The sequence below is a fragment of the Hydra vulgaris genome, chromosome 12 (genome assembly GCF_038396675.1).
Source record: "Hydra vulgaris chromosome 12, alternate assembly HydraT2T_AEP".
In the NCBI taxonomy this organism is placed as follows: domain Eukaryota; kingdom Metazoa; phylum Cnidaria; class Hydrozoa; order Anthoathecata; family Hydridae; genus Hydra; species Hydra vulgaris.
This window is the reverse complement of record NC_088931.1, coordinates 31,437,511-31,454,208: the sequence shown is the minus strand read 5'-3', so window position 1 is coordinate 31,454,208 and position 16,698 is coordinate 31,437,511. Positions and strand designations below refer to the sequence as shown.

Genomic DNA, 16,698 nt, shown 5'->3' with positions numbered 1-16,698 from the left:
CTATGGTCAACAATACGTGCAAGAATTGCCAATAAACATACAAAGCTAATTTAAAGCAAAGTAGTGTATTTTTATTAATTGAAAAAACCTTTTAAAATTAATTGAAAAATATATTTTTAATTTTTTTTTACCAGTGGTGTAGCAAATGTGATAAACGCAAAAGTAACAAAATGGTTGACTAATTACAATAAAAATTAAAAATACTACTACTTATATTTAAAAAGGCCTTTTTCATGTGCTCCTTCTTGTTTTCTTTAGTGGCCCAAAAGACTTTTTGTTTGAGCCCAGGGCGATGCCCTCCTTAGTTACTGGTAATTTGAATTTATATCATAATTATACAATAAAACAACATTTTAAAATTAGTTTTCATTATTTGTGAAGTTAAGTTTGTGATACGTTATTAGTACTTATATAGCGACCAAACTTATGAGATGGTATTGAAAGTTTGGTTAAAGTAGATGATTTCAATTTCAATTAAATATTGAGTACTAGTTTTTATTTTTCATTTTTTTATTTTTACAATATCAATTATCAATATAATTTTCTGTACATATCAGGAAAAAAAATTAAAATTTTTTAATTTATGCGTGATAAATAAATGTTCAAAGCTTAAGTGACGGAACTTAGGCGATTTTACGGTATAATGAAATTCGAAATAACATGCGCTGCATGCTATTCCAAAGTTTAAACGTATTTATGTAATTAAAAAAACTTCAATGTATTTGAAAATATTTTAACTGATAAGCAAACTTTTTTTCGTTCTTTTAATAATATATTTGAATTTAATGCCAGATTTTTCTATACAGTTCTATTCTATGGTTGTGTTAGCAGGGTTGTTATCTGTCAAATATGTCTGAGACATATTTTCTGCCGACATAAAATATATCCCATATATTTTCTATCGACGTATTTTGACATAATTTTATGTCTGAATTATTTTCTGCTGACATAAAATATGTCAGACATGTTTTCTATCGACGTATTTTGACATAACTTTATGTCTGAATTATTTTCTGCTAACATAAAATATGTCCCACATATTTTCTATTGACGTATTTTGACATAATTTTATGTCTGAATTATTTCCTACTGATATAAAATGTGTCAGACATATTTTCTATCGACATATTTTGACACAATTTTATGTCTGACATATATGCTGTTTGATAATCTTGAAGAAAAAATCAATCTAACAAATTTATTGCGCAATTCAGCTTAATTTAAAGAGAAAAGTGAAAATAGTTAACAAATTTGTTGCTATTTTGCAATCAATTATGTTTCATAAAACTTTTTAAACTATTTTAAACCCTATAAGCAAACATCAGTTGTTTTATAAAGGTCTTTTTCTGCCCTTTTCAGCATTTGATAGTATTGACTAATATTGACTAGTATTTATGCATCATTTGATAGTATTTGATAGTATTGATTAGTATTGAATAATATTGGCGATTTCCCTTATTAGAATGTAAAAACCATCTTAAGCTGAGTTTTTATTACTGAAAGTGGTTTTTATTAGTATGACTAAACTTAAAATTAGTCATTTGATCAAAATAATAAAATAATAAAATTTTCAGTAATTTGTAACTAATAGTTAATCCTGAATTTTTTTTTGAAAAATTGAATTGAAAAAAGATTCTATGAAAAAAACGCTTCACAGAATTTCAAAAATTTTGTGCCAAATTAAATTCATTTAAGCTGAAGAATTTGAAATATTTCGCAAACATTTTATTCTGCTCATTAAATTCATATTAAAAAGACTAACCGGTAATATGAGGCGTTGCGAACAAAAGGGGCACACCAACCAATTTTCGAAAACCCGTTTTCTTTAACCATTTTTTACTTTAGTCTGTCATCTACAATATAACACAAGATCAACGTGTCAGTGGGCCTCTTTCTGACTGAAAATCCCTTGTTATTTACACTTGATAAAATCTGAAGAAACACACTTTGTAACGAGTAAAACGTTCGTCCTAATAAAGTATTTTCAAACAATTTTATTTTTTAATTTATTAGATTTTTTTTTAATGATAAAAATGTTGTTACGCAAAAAAAAAAATTTTTAATGATGTATATTTCATCAGTTTACCTAAATTATTGATATAAATCAAGCAAATTTCAGTCTAGAAACTTCAAACGCAGTTTACTCAAAACTTGAATTTGGTTGGTGTGCCCCTTTCGTTCGCAACGCCTCATATTTTATAACTAATTACGAATAGTATACTTATAGTTATGATTTATTTAACAATAAAATAAATTTACAATTCCTCAAAAGTTTCCATAATGAAAAATAGAATCTCAAAAGATTCTATGAAGACAAAACTGAATCTCAATAGATTATATTGCAAATTAAGAGACCTTGAAGAAAAACAGCCGTTTGACTAAAAGAAAATGTGAGTTGTTGAGTTCTTTAAACGAATTTTATTTTATCCATTAAATCCAAGTTGTCTTTTACCACCATAGAGTTTAAGAAATCATTTGAAATGCGAGTACGTAGATGGCTATAAACCAAAGCGAATCCAGAGAAATCACGTTCAACTTTTACGCTGGAGAACGCTGCACCGTAAACTACTTGCGAAATTTCATAGAGCTGAACCCATTTTGTTTTTTGATTTTTCCTCCAGTAAACAATAATGTTGAATTCAACGTCTAATGTCATTCGCACTTCATTAAGAGCCCATTTTAAAATTAGTTAACGAATATCTTCATCTGATTCTGAAGATGCATTAACAATACCTTGCCTTGTTCCTCCTTCAGTATATTCAATGAAACGGCGTACTTTTTCAGATTCAACATCTTCTGAGTTCATCGGAATCATCTTTTCAGAAGTATTTGATAAATATGACGCATTTAGTTGTATGGATTCTTCTGTTGATGAAGAATTTGACTGTTCTTGTCGAGTGCAAAGTTTTTGATGGATTTTGATCAACTGTGTGATTCTCTATTCAACAGTTCTGTATTAAACAGTTGATGACCCGATGTAAAGCAAAATCTAGGATCCAGAACTAAAGCAGCAATAAATGCTTCACCTTTAAAAAGAACTTGTTCTCGTGTATTGGTTGCGTTGGTCAGTAAAAATTTTTATCCCAACTCGCCTGCTGGAACGTCTTCGATTTCTATTTTCATTTGAATCCATCGAACGTAGAATTCATTTATTGATAATTTTGGTGATTGAAAATTCATCATCGCCAAATGTATTGGTAAAAATGCGTTGAAATATTCATCTATTAAGCTCCATGATGCATCATTTAATTTTGACTTATCGTGTCTTATCCTTTGATATGATTCTGCGTTGGTATGAAAATCTTTTATCATTAAAAAAGTAGAATCCCAACGTGGTGCAATGTCTATACGAGGCTTTTTCAGATTTTAAAATGCTTGAATATATGCTACTTTTTTGGATTTAATAGCAATCTTTCTTATATTATTCAATACATCTTCAAACATCGACGTTACGTCCTTGGCAGCTAGCTTACACACATGTGAGCCACAAAAAATGGCTGAGCAGAACAATTTAACCGATTTTTCAATGCAAACAGTGTGGGCTTCACTAATTCCCTTCTTTATTCTCTAAAGCGCCAATATCAATATATAAAAATATTTTCACATGCATGTTGAATGTAGCGTTTCATGATGTGACGATTTATAAAAATTTTGAATTTGAGTGCATTTTTTACTAAAGACATTTGTCCGATTTCATCAGCTGATGCTAAAGACAAGTTACGGCGCATCATTAATCGAATCATTTCTCTAATTAATTGATTTACATCAACTTCTAGCTTGATTCGTTTAATTAATTGAGTCTCGTGCTCATTTTGATGCCTTGAAACTGGGGGTAGCTTCAACTAGTTCAATTTCGTCGGCTTTTTCTTTGTGATTTCGAAGAAGGTGATCTTTGAGGTTACTTAATTTGCCTTTGTAAAACTTTTTGCACATTTTACATCTTCCTCCTTTTTTATTAATTTCGAATAGAGTTTTCACTTGTTCATTCAATAAATTAATTTCCATTTTTGACTTTAAATCGTAAGGAAAACGGAAAAAATAATTTTTCCAATATATATTTCACTCAAAATATTTTATGCAAGTTTATGGCAGTTAATTATGCAGTTATAATGCAGTTGTCAATTTTTTTATTGTTAAATAAATCGTAACTATTATAACTATAAGTATATTATTCGTAATTAGTTATAAATTATGAAAATTTTTTGAATTCAATTTTTCATAATGAAATCTTTCCAGGATCAACTATTAATTAAAAATAACTTAAAATATTTTTTATATTATTATTTTAATCAAAAGAATAATTATAAGTTTAGTCATACTAATAATAATACTGATAAAAACCTCTTTCAGTAATAAAAACTCAGGTTGAGATGGTTTTTACATTCTTATAAGGGAAATTGCCAATACTAATCAATACTATCAAATGATGCATCAATACTAGTCAATATTAGTCAATACTATCAAATGCTGAAAAGGGCAGAAAAAGACCTTTATAAAACAACTGATGTTTGCTTATAGGGTTTAAAATAGTTTAAAAAGTTTTATGAAGCATAATTGATTGCAAAAAAGCAACAAATTTGTTAAACTATTTTCACTTTTCTCTTTAAATTAAGCTGAAATGCGCAATAAATTTGTTAGATTGATTTTTTCTTCAAGAATATCAAACAGCAAATATGTCAGACATAAAATTATGTCAAAATATGTCGATAGAAAATATGTGGGACATATTTTATGTCCACAGAAAATATGTCTGAAAATATGTCGACAGATCTGCGAGACATATTATGTTGTAAGAACCCTGTGTATTGGCATAGGAACGGACACAAATAATCGTTAAGGCTAAAGTAGCGTCCGCTATTGACCAACATTTTTACGAATCGAAGTACTACTCAAGCGCTGAGTTGGCGGTGGCCGGAATTGAACTCGTACGCTTTAACGTCAAAAATATTGTTTTTGTAAAAAATGCAATGTGATATACTAATGTGAATATTGTTAAGCAGAAATAATTTTCTTGGAGTTGTAGGATAGATTATTTATAGATCAAACTAAAGATTGTTTGCAATCGCTAGTCTCTATAATTTGATAATTTCTTAAAAATTTAAATTTGAAGATATTTGAAATATCGTATTTCCCATTTTTGACGGAAATCAAAACTTTTCACAACTTGCTTCACAACTTCGTTTTGATATAATTTTTTACAAAGAATATTTTTACAAGTAGACAGGTGCGATTCTGTGGAGGTGCGTGGGGGGCGATAATTTCTAAAGATGGCTTATTTCAAGTTATAGTTAGTTTTTTATAGAATATAGTCGGCTAGTTGGCAATTTGACACATTTCAGTCAGTAGATTTTTAGTTTTGAGGACTTCTTTTTTTTTACAAAACGATTGATGGTTTTTAAGGATTTGCTCCCTTCCCTCCTTTTATTTTATTTCTAGAATCTCCCCTGCAAGTAGAGTTCTAGATTAATTATATAATTCATTAAATAATTTTGTATTATATTTTATTTATAGATTATATTTTATGTTATTATTTTATAATTATTTATAATTAAAAAATAAATTATATAATTTACGGGGAACTACATAAGTTTTTGTTATATGGTTTCCAGGATGAAGGGTTATTGAATAGGGTAAAGGCGCCTATGATGGCGTAGCGCCTATGATGGCATACCGGTCATATTTCCATTAAAATTGGTTTTGTTAAAAAAATGATTAGACCTTCATGACTATACTGAATTTACATTAGTTTTAGTGGAAAAACGTCCCTTGTGCACAAGTATTGTTTTTATAATTAACAAAAATCGATTTTGGGATGTGCTGTTGTAGTTTTATTTCCTTCATATATTTAAGATTGTGATTTTACTATTAACTGTGCAGAAATGAAATTTTCATGCATTTTATATTCAAGTTTTGTGCATTTAGTGGAATAGTTACTTTAATTTTATCTTTTGAACAAAGCAGATACAGCTTGTTTTAATGAAAATGATGACATTTACCCATGATGGCATACTGACGAGTTGGGGGTGTTGAAATGTTGACGAGTTGGGAAAACCTTTTTTTTTTATAAGAAAAACTTATTTTTAAGTAAAGTTAAAAGAAAACGATGCTCCAAAATTTTTTTTTTGGTCCAAAAAATACGTAAAACGCAATATATCCTATGCGCATGCGCAAAATTTTACAATGCTGGTGTATAGCATGAAATGATAAATTAGGATGGTTTCGAGTAATTTCTGGCTTTTCTGAGGGAAGACTCTAAGGTTAAATGAAATCATTAAGTTACCCTCGATCCTAACTAGCCCTATCCTCCCCTATGCCATCATAGGAGCAGTGGTTGCCTACCCAGTGAAAAATAAAACCGCGTCCCACATGGGTTCCGCGTGGGTTCCGTGTGGGATTGATGGGATTTACGTGGGACGGATTTTCCCATGTGGTATCCGTATGGAAATTTGTCACCTTAAACCCATGTGGGTAATCCCACATGGGTTACATGTGGGAACCATATGGTATTTACACACATGGGAAATCCCACGTGGGTTTCCTGTGGGATTTGCATGGGAATAAATTTGAAAGTTGGAAACTAAAAAAAAAACTTTAAAAAAAAACTAAAAAAAGTATTTTGAAATCGACATTGCATTGCGTTACGTTTATATTGTGTGAAAATAATTTATATTAATATAGAGAATGGCAAGCAAGTATGTAAGTACCGCGAATAATGTTTATGTTTCTTTATAGAAATAAGATTAAGATTTATGCAAATAGACGTATTATTAGGATAATATAATAGTTATTTGAATTTAGATTTTGAGTAAATTATTTGCAAACAATTAACTGATGCAAGTTGAAATGTTGTCAAAAACCAATCTTGCATGCATGGGACACTGCAGTGTCCCACAAAAAAAATGCAGGTTTGAAAGTCAAAGAATTCCCAATTTTCTTTATTAAAAAAAGAAAAAAATAGGATGGAGAGTTTCTGTAACTTTTTTTATGCTCCAAAACTTTTAACTTTAGATATAATAAGGTCCTTAAGACTTAAGGGACTTACGAACTACATTGAGGAACAAAAACAGGGTATTTACAGAAACTTTTCAATTTTTAATTTGGAGTACCACATTGTTATTGGGAATAAAGCCTCTGGGTCCAGTTTTCAAAGTAATATGATCTAAAGTAATGTTTAAATAAAATAATATGCTTTAAAATCCATATAGTTATACATATAACTCCTGATAGTTAACTATATGTATAACTAGTTATACATATAATTTGTTATTAAAACTTATTTTTTAAGGTTATACTTGAACAAATTAGTACCAATTAATTCAAATTCAAGATTTAGTTAAAGTTCAAGTTAAAGTTCTTATTTATTCATTGTTTTTGTTAATTTTGTATTTATTTGTTCAAATTTATCAGTTAGTACTATTTTTTACTACAGTAAGAATATTTATCATTGTTGAACGTGATTTTATTAGTAACTTAATTTTAAGTTACTAATAAAATCTTATTACTTAATTATATATATATATATATTATTTTTACTTTATTTACAACACCATTTGATATACAACAAACCTCTACAAAGCTTACAATAATTCAGTTAAGATTCAATCTGAGTTATTGAAACGTAATAAATTTAACATCAATAGAAAAGTAAAGCTGTCATCATTTAAAATATAATGGGTGTTGTCAAAATATGGTGAAAATAAAATTAGGTTACTAATAAAATCATGTTCAACAATAATAAATATTCTTACTGTAGTAAGAATTAGTACTAGTTAACAAATTTGAACAAATAAATATAAAATAGTGAAAAAACAATGAACAAATAAGAACTTGAACTTGAACTAAATCTTGAATTTGAGTTAATTGGTACTAATTTGTTCAAGCATAACCTCAAAAAATAAGTTTATATAATAAATTTTATGTATAACTAGTTATACATATAGTTAACTATCAGGAGTTATATGTATAATTGCATGCATTTTAAAGCATTTTATTTAATTTATATATTACTTTAGATCATATTACTTTGAATACTGGACCCAGAGACTTTATTCCCAATAACACTGTGGTACTCCAGATTAAAAATTGAAAAGTTTCTGTAATTATCGTGTTTTTGTTCCTCAATGTACTTCGTAAGTTCCTTAAGTTTTATGAACCTTATTATATATAAAGTTAAAAGTTTTGGAGCCTAAAAAAAGTTACAGAAACCTCCCTATCTCCCCCCTATTTTAATATTTTTTTTTTAATAAAGAAAATTTGACTTTCAAACCAGCATTTCTTTGTGGGACACTGCAGTGTCCCATGCATGCATGCTTGGTTTTTGACAACATTTGAACTTGCATCAGTCAATTGTTTGCAGATAATATACTCAAGAACTATATTCAAATATCATATGAACATGTTAGAGAATGTTCATATGATATTTGAACATCACAAATTTAATAATATTGTTGTGATATGTTATATAAATAATACCATAATAGATTATGATATGAAAATAAGATAGGATATGAAGGCAATGATCAAAGAATAAATTTACTTATAGAAATTTAGATGTTTGTTTATTAGTTTCAGAATATTATATTATGTGTAACCACGGCCTTCTATAATAACAGGCCTTGACATCGCGCAACAAAGTTGTTAAACTGAAGGCCAATTCCTAATACTGTGTTTACATTTTCATCTTTTAACATTAGACAAAAGTTTGTGTTCACACTTTTTTAATAAATCTTTTGATTGGTTTATAAATTAGATAGCGCAACTTCAAGGCGATAACCTTGTAAGGTTCAAGGCGTTACATTGTAAGGTAATAATATTGTCAAACTAGCGGTAAGTTTTTTTAATAATTAAAATGCCTTTAAAATGCTGTGTATCTCTTTGCAAGTCGAACTATCTCAACTACAACAAAAATATCGATTTATACAACTACAACTACAATATCAATTACAACTACAACAAAAATATCAATACTCAACTACAACAAAAATATCAATTTATAAATTCCCGAAGAATCTAGAGAAGAGAAAAAGATGTAGTGAAGCTATCACAAGAGTTGGTTTTATTGTTACAGATTATACAGCAGTATGTCAACTTCATTGGCCAAATGAAGCACCTTTTGAAAGCAAATATGGGAAGCATCTGTTTTTAAAAATATTCCGCCTAGTTGTTTAGCCACACCAGCAAGTAAAGTTAGAAAAACTGTAACTTCAAGTGGTTTTCGAAGCATTTTACCAGATGAGTTAAATGATTTTCTAAAAGAGGATGAACTTATATTTGACGATATTCAATCTTTGTTAAGTGATAATAACGATGTTATTGTTTTCCAACTTAATAAAAAAAGTTTACACATACAATCAAAAATGTACAAACTTGGTGTTCCATTATTTATTTTAGTAATTTTCAATGATTATTCATTTGTAGCTAAACATAATGGCACAACTTGTAATATTTCATCTTTAGCTGTAAACAAATTAAAGTTAATAAAAACAAAATCAGCTTTATTTGAAGCAGTTAGATTTTTAAAAAATAAAGAAAGTTCGCTTCAGTTAAATATTCTATTCAAACACCTTAATGCTATGAGAAAAGTTAATGTTGGCGAAGTTTTATATACTTCAGATATTATATGAAGAGCATATGAGTATTTTGCTATGTGACAAAGTTTATATGACTGTTTGTGTATTGACTACAAGTTGCCAAGTATAAGGACTTTAACACGATTGACTTCAAAAATAAGCTCAATGGAGGACCTAAGTTTCATAAATAGTATTTTTATGAATTTAAATCCATTGAAAAGAACTTCCATACTACTAATTGATGAGGTCTATGTCAAAGCTTCATTACTTTACTAAAGAGGTGCTTTGTTTGGTCAAGCAGTAAACTACCCTGAAATGTTAGCTAAAACAATTTTATCATTTATGATTATATGTCTTTTTGGAGGTCCAGAATTTATATGTAGAGCTCAACCTGTTGCAAATTGTTCTTCTGAATTTTAGTTTGCTCAATGTCACTAAATTGTTGATACAATAAATAATATTGAAAATAGTAAGACACTGGTAATAATTACTGATGGTAACCGTGTAAATCAAAGATTTTTTGGAATGTTTAAAACAGTTGATAGTAAACCATGGTTAACAACATCAGGTATATATTTATTGTATGGTTATACGCATCTCTTAAAATCTATACGAAACAATTGGTTGACAGAAAAGACTGACGAACTTCAATTTTTGAACAATAAAGAACTGGCTTTGGCTAAGTGGAGTGATTTAGAAACTTTATATAAAACTGAGTGCAATAGTCTTTTTAAACTCTCTAAACTTACAGCTAAATCAGTTTATCCAAAACCAATAGGGAGACAATCTGTAAAGTTTTGTTTGTCTGTTTTTTGCGAAGAAACAGTAGCTACGTTAAGAACGCGTCCAGAAATTGAAAATAAAGCATTTGAAGGTACTGCTGTATTTATTGAAAAAATATTTTTTTTTCTAATGTTGTTAATGTCAAAGCACCTGGTGCTGGCATTCGGTTTAGAAATGAATTATGCAGAGAAATCCACTCAGTTGGTGATCAACAGTTACAACTGCTAAGAGATATTGTTGAACTGTCAAATTTTATGAAACCTATGCAATAGCGCATTCGTGTTATGGCTTTGCAATAACATGAATGCGCTATTGCATATAGCGCATTCGTGTTATGGCTTTATTGATCTCGTAGAAACTTTGTTGAGTAATGGAGCAAAGTATGTCTTATTAGGTTGGTTTTCAACAGATCCACTTGAAAAAGCTTTTTCTAAGCTTCGACAGGGATCTGGATGTACTTACTTTATAAATGCTAAATCTGTAATTGAAAAAATTAATATTCAACATACTAAATTGATATTACAACTTGACATTCCTGTTGATGGTATTGATGGTCATACTTGTGACATATGTTTTAGAGATATTTCTACTGATGAAAAAGAACTTCTGGATAATATACATGATCTTGAAAGCTCAGTTAATAAATCTACATTAGTGGCTATAGTTTACATAGCTGGCTATGTGCAAAAAAGCGAAATAAAAAATTTATGATGATTCTACCAATTATTATAAATTTGGAAGTTATCTGTACAGCTTAAACAGAGGCGGACTTGAAATTCTTTCTGATACTCTAGTCTAATGGTCAATATTTTGCTTTTTTTTTTTCAATGTGCTACTGACCCTTTACGCAGAACATTTTGTGTTACTCAGTTTCAGTTCATTGCTGCTAAATATAAATTTAAAATCACAAAAAAACAATGCAGAGTATATTATAATATTCTGCTAAAGAATTACTCACTAATTACCACTGCCAAAATACTAAAGCTATCATAATTTATGTGAAAATTAGTTTTGTAATTTATTATGCTATTTACTTATTATGTTTTTTATTTTCTCATTAGCCTATATGTCTCTCAATATGTTTGGATTTGTAAATATTTACCCTGTTGAGATATATTGATAAAACTTTTTTTTTGCTTAAATCAACTTTTGTTGGTGATTTTTATTGTTGGTGATTTTTATTGTTACCATTTTGAGCAAAAATAAATTAAAAATACAGTTATCTTTCTAATATATAGATATATACTTTGTTATGGTTCTGCTTGTTATTGATACTATTTAATGTTACATAAATATTCTTAATGAAATTTGAAATACGAAAAATATGATTATCTTTTAACAATTTTTTGGTTTTCTTTTTATATTTCCGTCTTTACTAGAGATTATTATTAGAAAACATACACCCTACCTAATATAAAATATATCAATATAAGTAAAAGTGAAAGTTTAATCGGCCTTCAGTTTTTACGGCATTTTGCGCGATGTCAAGGCCTGTTATTATAGAAGGCCGTGTGTGTGACGAAAAAGTAAAGATACTTTTGCATTCAGTGGCTATTGCACCTAAGGTTTATATCATTGAAAAAGTAGGTTTTTACATTTTTGTTTTTGTTTTTTTGTTTAACTACTTATCCTAATTGATCACTTTTTTCAGGATTCTCCTCATGGGTTCAAGCTCATTACGCATAATATGTGTTCAATTACCCATAATTCGTTAGTCATTGTAAGTAATAAATTAGAAAATAATTATTTGTGAAATATTGTAGTCATTAATGACTTCAACCTGGCTAATAATTAAAATTGCTCGACTAATGAGGTTCCTTATTAAAATTGCTCTCTCTCTCTCTTTCTCTCTGTCTCTCTGTCTCTCTCTCTCTCTCTCTCTCTCTCTCTCTCTCTCTCTCTCTCTCTCTCTCTCTCTCTCTCTCTCTCTCTCTCTCTCTCTCTCTCTCTCTCTCTCTCTCTCTCTCTCTGTCTCTCTCTCTCTCTCTCTCTCTCTCTCTCTCTCTCTCTCTCTCTCTCTCTCTCTATATATATATATATATATATATATATATATATATATATATATATATATATATATATATATATATATATGTATATATATATATATTTATACTTATATATATTTGTATTTATATTTTTTATTTTTAGAAAATGTTTGAAGAAAGTTTGAAGATACTAAAAACCTTGGTATTATGCAAGCCGAAGCGATTTAATTAATTAAATCGACAAAAAACGGCGTGTAAATCGCAAAAGAAAAAATAATATTTTTAATATTCATTTTTGATGTATTGATTAATAGCATTTATTTTAAAATAAATTCATTTTGCAACACGTTTTTTAATTTTATAAAATTTCGTCATTATAGTTTAAGGTAAATCCCACAGGTTTTAGGTGGAAAACATCACATGTAAAAGATCAAAAATGCTACACATTTTGAATACCAAATGGGATAAAGTAGCAAATACCAGATTAAGTTAAGCCTCTCTGAAAGCTTTGATGATTAATTTTAAATAACTATTTAAGTAATTTTTAAATTAAAAGAATTTTAAAAATTATCATAGAAGCATTCGGACTTTCATTTGTCTAGTATTGACTACTTTTACACCATTTGGATTAAAATATGTGGCATTTAAGATCTATAACATCTAGTATTTTCCACCTATATCCCATGTAAGATTTACCACATAAAACCCATGTGGGATTTACCATATGAAACCCACATGGGACAAAATAATAATCCCCATATGGGTTACATATGGTAAAAACCCACGCGTATCCCATATGGGATTTACCATATGGAATCCATGTGGGATTTACCATATGAAACCCACATGGGACAAAATAATAATCCCCACATGGGTTACATATGGAAAAAATCCACGCGTATCCCATGTGCGCTTTTTCACTGGGTATGATGGCATACTTGTGCTTTTTTTTACAATAAGAATAACTTATAAAAAAAATAAAACTGATGAAAACTCCCAAGGTAATTATTGTTCTAGATGTAACAAGGAATGTATCCATATCAAAACTTTTATTTTTGGTCTTCAGGATACAGAATAATGAAGCTTCAAAGTTAAGTATGCCATCATAGGCGCCTTTCCCCTATATAGCATATTTTCAAACAAAATAGTAAAATATACTAATCACAATAGTTTACTTATAATAGATTTTTTTAATTGATAGATGAGACCAGGGGCGGATGCAGGATTTTGTGTGGGTGTTACCCGTTTTTTTCGAGTTGCCAAAATATAGTCGGCGATATTTTTTTATAAACCCCTCCCCGGGCTAGCGAGGGGGGGGGGAAAGGTTGCAAAAAAGTATTGCCGACTATATTTTGGCAATTCGTCATCAAAGCGGCATCAGTACTTTATTATTACTTACTTGGCATTGTTCTCAATTACCCATATAAAATAAAACTAATAAAAATGTTGCCTTGACTATTCTGTTCATAAATTAGACATTTTTTACTTGTCTAACCTATTTAACGAACTGCACAAACGAGAAGGTAAGCCATAGGACTTTGCACTCCATCTGTAAACTGTCATGTGGCCTAAGGTTAATCCTCCATTTCTGGATTCTTACCTTTTCTTGATAGGCAGTTAGTGTAAAGTATTTGTATTGTTGCCTTAGGTTAGCCCTCCATTTCTGGATTCTTACCTTTTCTTGATAGGCAGTTAATGTAAAGTATTAATATAGTTGCCTTAGGTTAGACATCCATTTCTGGATTCTTTCCTTTTCCTGATAGGCAGTTAGTGTAAAGTATTTGTATTGTTGTCTTAGGTTAGCCCTCCATTTCTGGATTCTTACCTTTTCTTGATAGGCAGTTAATGTAAAGTATTAATATAGTTGCCTTAGGTTAGAAATCCATTTCTGGATTCTTTCCTTTTCTTGATAGGCAGTTAGTGTAAAGTATTTGTATTGTTGCCTTAGGTTAGCCCTCCATTTCTGGATTCTTACCTTTTCTTGATAGGCAGTTAATGTAAAGTATTTATATTGTTGCCTTAGGTTAGTCCTCCATTTCTGGATTCTTTCCTTTTCTTGATAGGCCAAATTTTTTTTAATAAGGTTTTTTTTTAATTTTTTATGTTTGTTTTTCTGATTTTCACTAAATATAAGATAAACTTAAATATAAAATAAAATAAAATAAACGAATATAGCCAATAAACAAAAAAGAAGTTAATAAATTAATGTTAGGTAAAAAGCAACTCAGAGCTAAAGAATTAAATCTTGACTCTTCTCTTGCATTCACATGTAGTAATTGGAATTGTTCCCATTATTAAAAGACCTTCCCTAATGTTTGGGAAACCCTTCATATCAATAGACTTTAAAGTCTCTGTAATAGTGGATGGGATCACAGATTGATTGTTCCAAAATGTTTCCCACAAATCTAATTCAGCATGAATTGATGTAGGATGAGGCATATCCGATATACGAAAATGCAAAAACTCCATAAAATCTGACTTCCAAAAACATTTTTCTATATTTTTTTTACAACAGTTGCAGGAATACCAGATAAATGATGTGATGGAATATTTGAAATAATCTGAAACTGTGTCAGAGGGATAATTATCTCTATAAACTTGTCTGCCACAGAGCCTTGGTTTAACTTCTGAAACATCAAGAGTCTTAGCTAGGTCAAGAGCAATTAAGTACCATTCGTTATGATAGACATCAATTTTTTTTTTTAAATCTAAAAAGTTGAGTTTTCAAACAATTTATTTCATTACACTGTTGTGATATATCAAATGCTTTAGTTTGGAGAACAACAGTGATGGCACAGAAATAGCCCATTATTTGTTTTGTTAAAACTAAGCTCTCAATAAAAGAGAAATTTGTCATAAGATTTAAAAAACATGAAGCTTTTGAAGAAGTATCAATATTATAACTCTTACCTTCATTGTATGCCATTTCTTATATTGAATGAAAAACGGATAGTTAGTTATCAAAAAAAACATCCAGACCTTTAAGTTTCTGAACCCATCTAGTTCGACATGTATCAATTAATTTTGCTTGACCAGGAAAAGTGAATTTATTGAGACAGCTCGCACGTTTAGGTGATAAGTTAAAAAAATATGATATATCTTTGATTTGATCAAAAGCATTTCAAACACTTTGAACATTGCATGATTTACTATTAACTAAATTAACTAAATTAACTTAAATAACTAAAAAGTTTATGGCATGCATAGTGAACAAAAATAGCCTTTAAATTGATAAGTTTAATTCTAGATGAAATACCTTTTAATTTACCAGACATTGCCCCAGCACCATCATATCTTTGACCTCTACATTTTTGGATATCAAGACCAAGATCATCAATTGCAGAAATTATGTTTTGCGCAAGACTAAGACCAGTTGTACCAGATTTACATTTAATAAACCGTAGAAAGTCTTCACAAATAACATTATCACAGTCAATGTATCTTATAACTAGAGATAGCTGTTCAACATTAGAACAATCAGAGGCTCCATCACACAAGATAGAAAAATAACCTGACTTTTTAATTTTCTTAATTAGAACTTCTTTGATTGTTTTTCCACAGCATTCAATAAGTTCGTTTTGTGCGGTTTTAGATATATAAGTTGCATTTTTAGGAGCAGTATGAATATGGTGCTCAAGAAAATTTAAAAGCTCTACAAAGTTACATATACCAATGTTGTCTTTACATGTTTCTCTAATCTCTGGATGATACTCACTGTCATCACAATGACCTGAAAAGCAATATCGTTGCGGTCAAGAAAAATAATTGTCTTTATAATTGGAATTAATTTATTTTGATTACTTATAATAAGTTTTTTTCTTAGATTATCAACTTCAATCAGATTTTTTTTGAATTAGATCTAGATTGCAGCATGTTCAGACAATGCATTGACATTTGATGAAGTCGACAATTATTATTGTGATCCATATAAGCACGAGTTGCATTACCCCATATTTTAAAAGGTTTTTGAATAAAGTTGATTATTTTGATATTGTTTGGAATTCTGCTACCCAACAGTGTACATGGAAGGCAGTATGCTCCATCTTTAATTTGTGAGTAAGCTAACCAGGAATATTCAAGTAGCCATTTATGTAAAAATGATCGGGTTTTTTTTTCACCAGAAACAGGAAAAACAAAAGTCAAGTTGGGAATAAATATTTTATTAACTAGATCTAATAACATTGAATCATCTTTGCCAGCAGATAGATGTCTACCACGTTTTTAATCTAGGGTGGATCTAGGGTGAATCCTGGGAAACACATGCGGATCTAGGATGAATCCTGGGCAACACAGGATACCCCTAGATCCGCCCCTGGAGACTGTTATCATTTTGACGTATAATAATTAAAAAAAAGTAT

General features: G+C 29.3%; 1 long non-coding RNA gene across 2 annotated transcripts; it reads left to right on the top strand.

Moving 5' to 3' along the window:
* Positions 1 to 6,380: 6,380 nt before the first annotated feature.
* Positions 6,381 to 12,686, top strand: LOC136088657 (uncharacterized). Of its 2 annotated transcripts, XR_010642367.1 has the most exons (3): positions 6,381 to 6,696; positions 12,004 to 12,072; positions 12,504 to 12,686. It is a non-coding gene; the product is annotated as an uncharacterized LOC136088657 (long non-coding RNA). The 2 variants fall into 2 exon arrangements; XR_010642366.1 differs by lacking the exon at positions 6,381 to 6,696 and having other exon boundaries at positions 7,981 to 12,072.
* Positions 12,687 to 16,698: the final 4,012 nt, after the last annotated feature.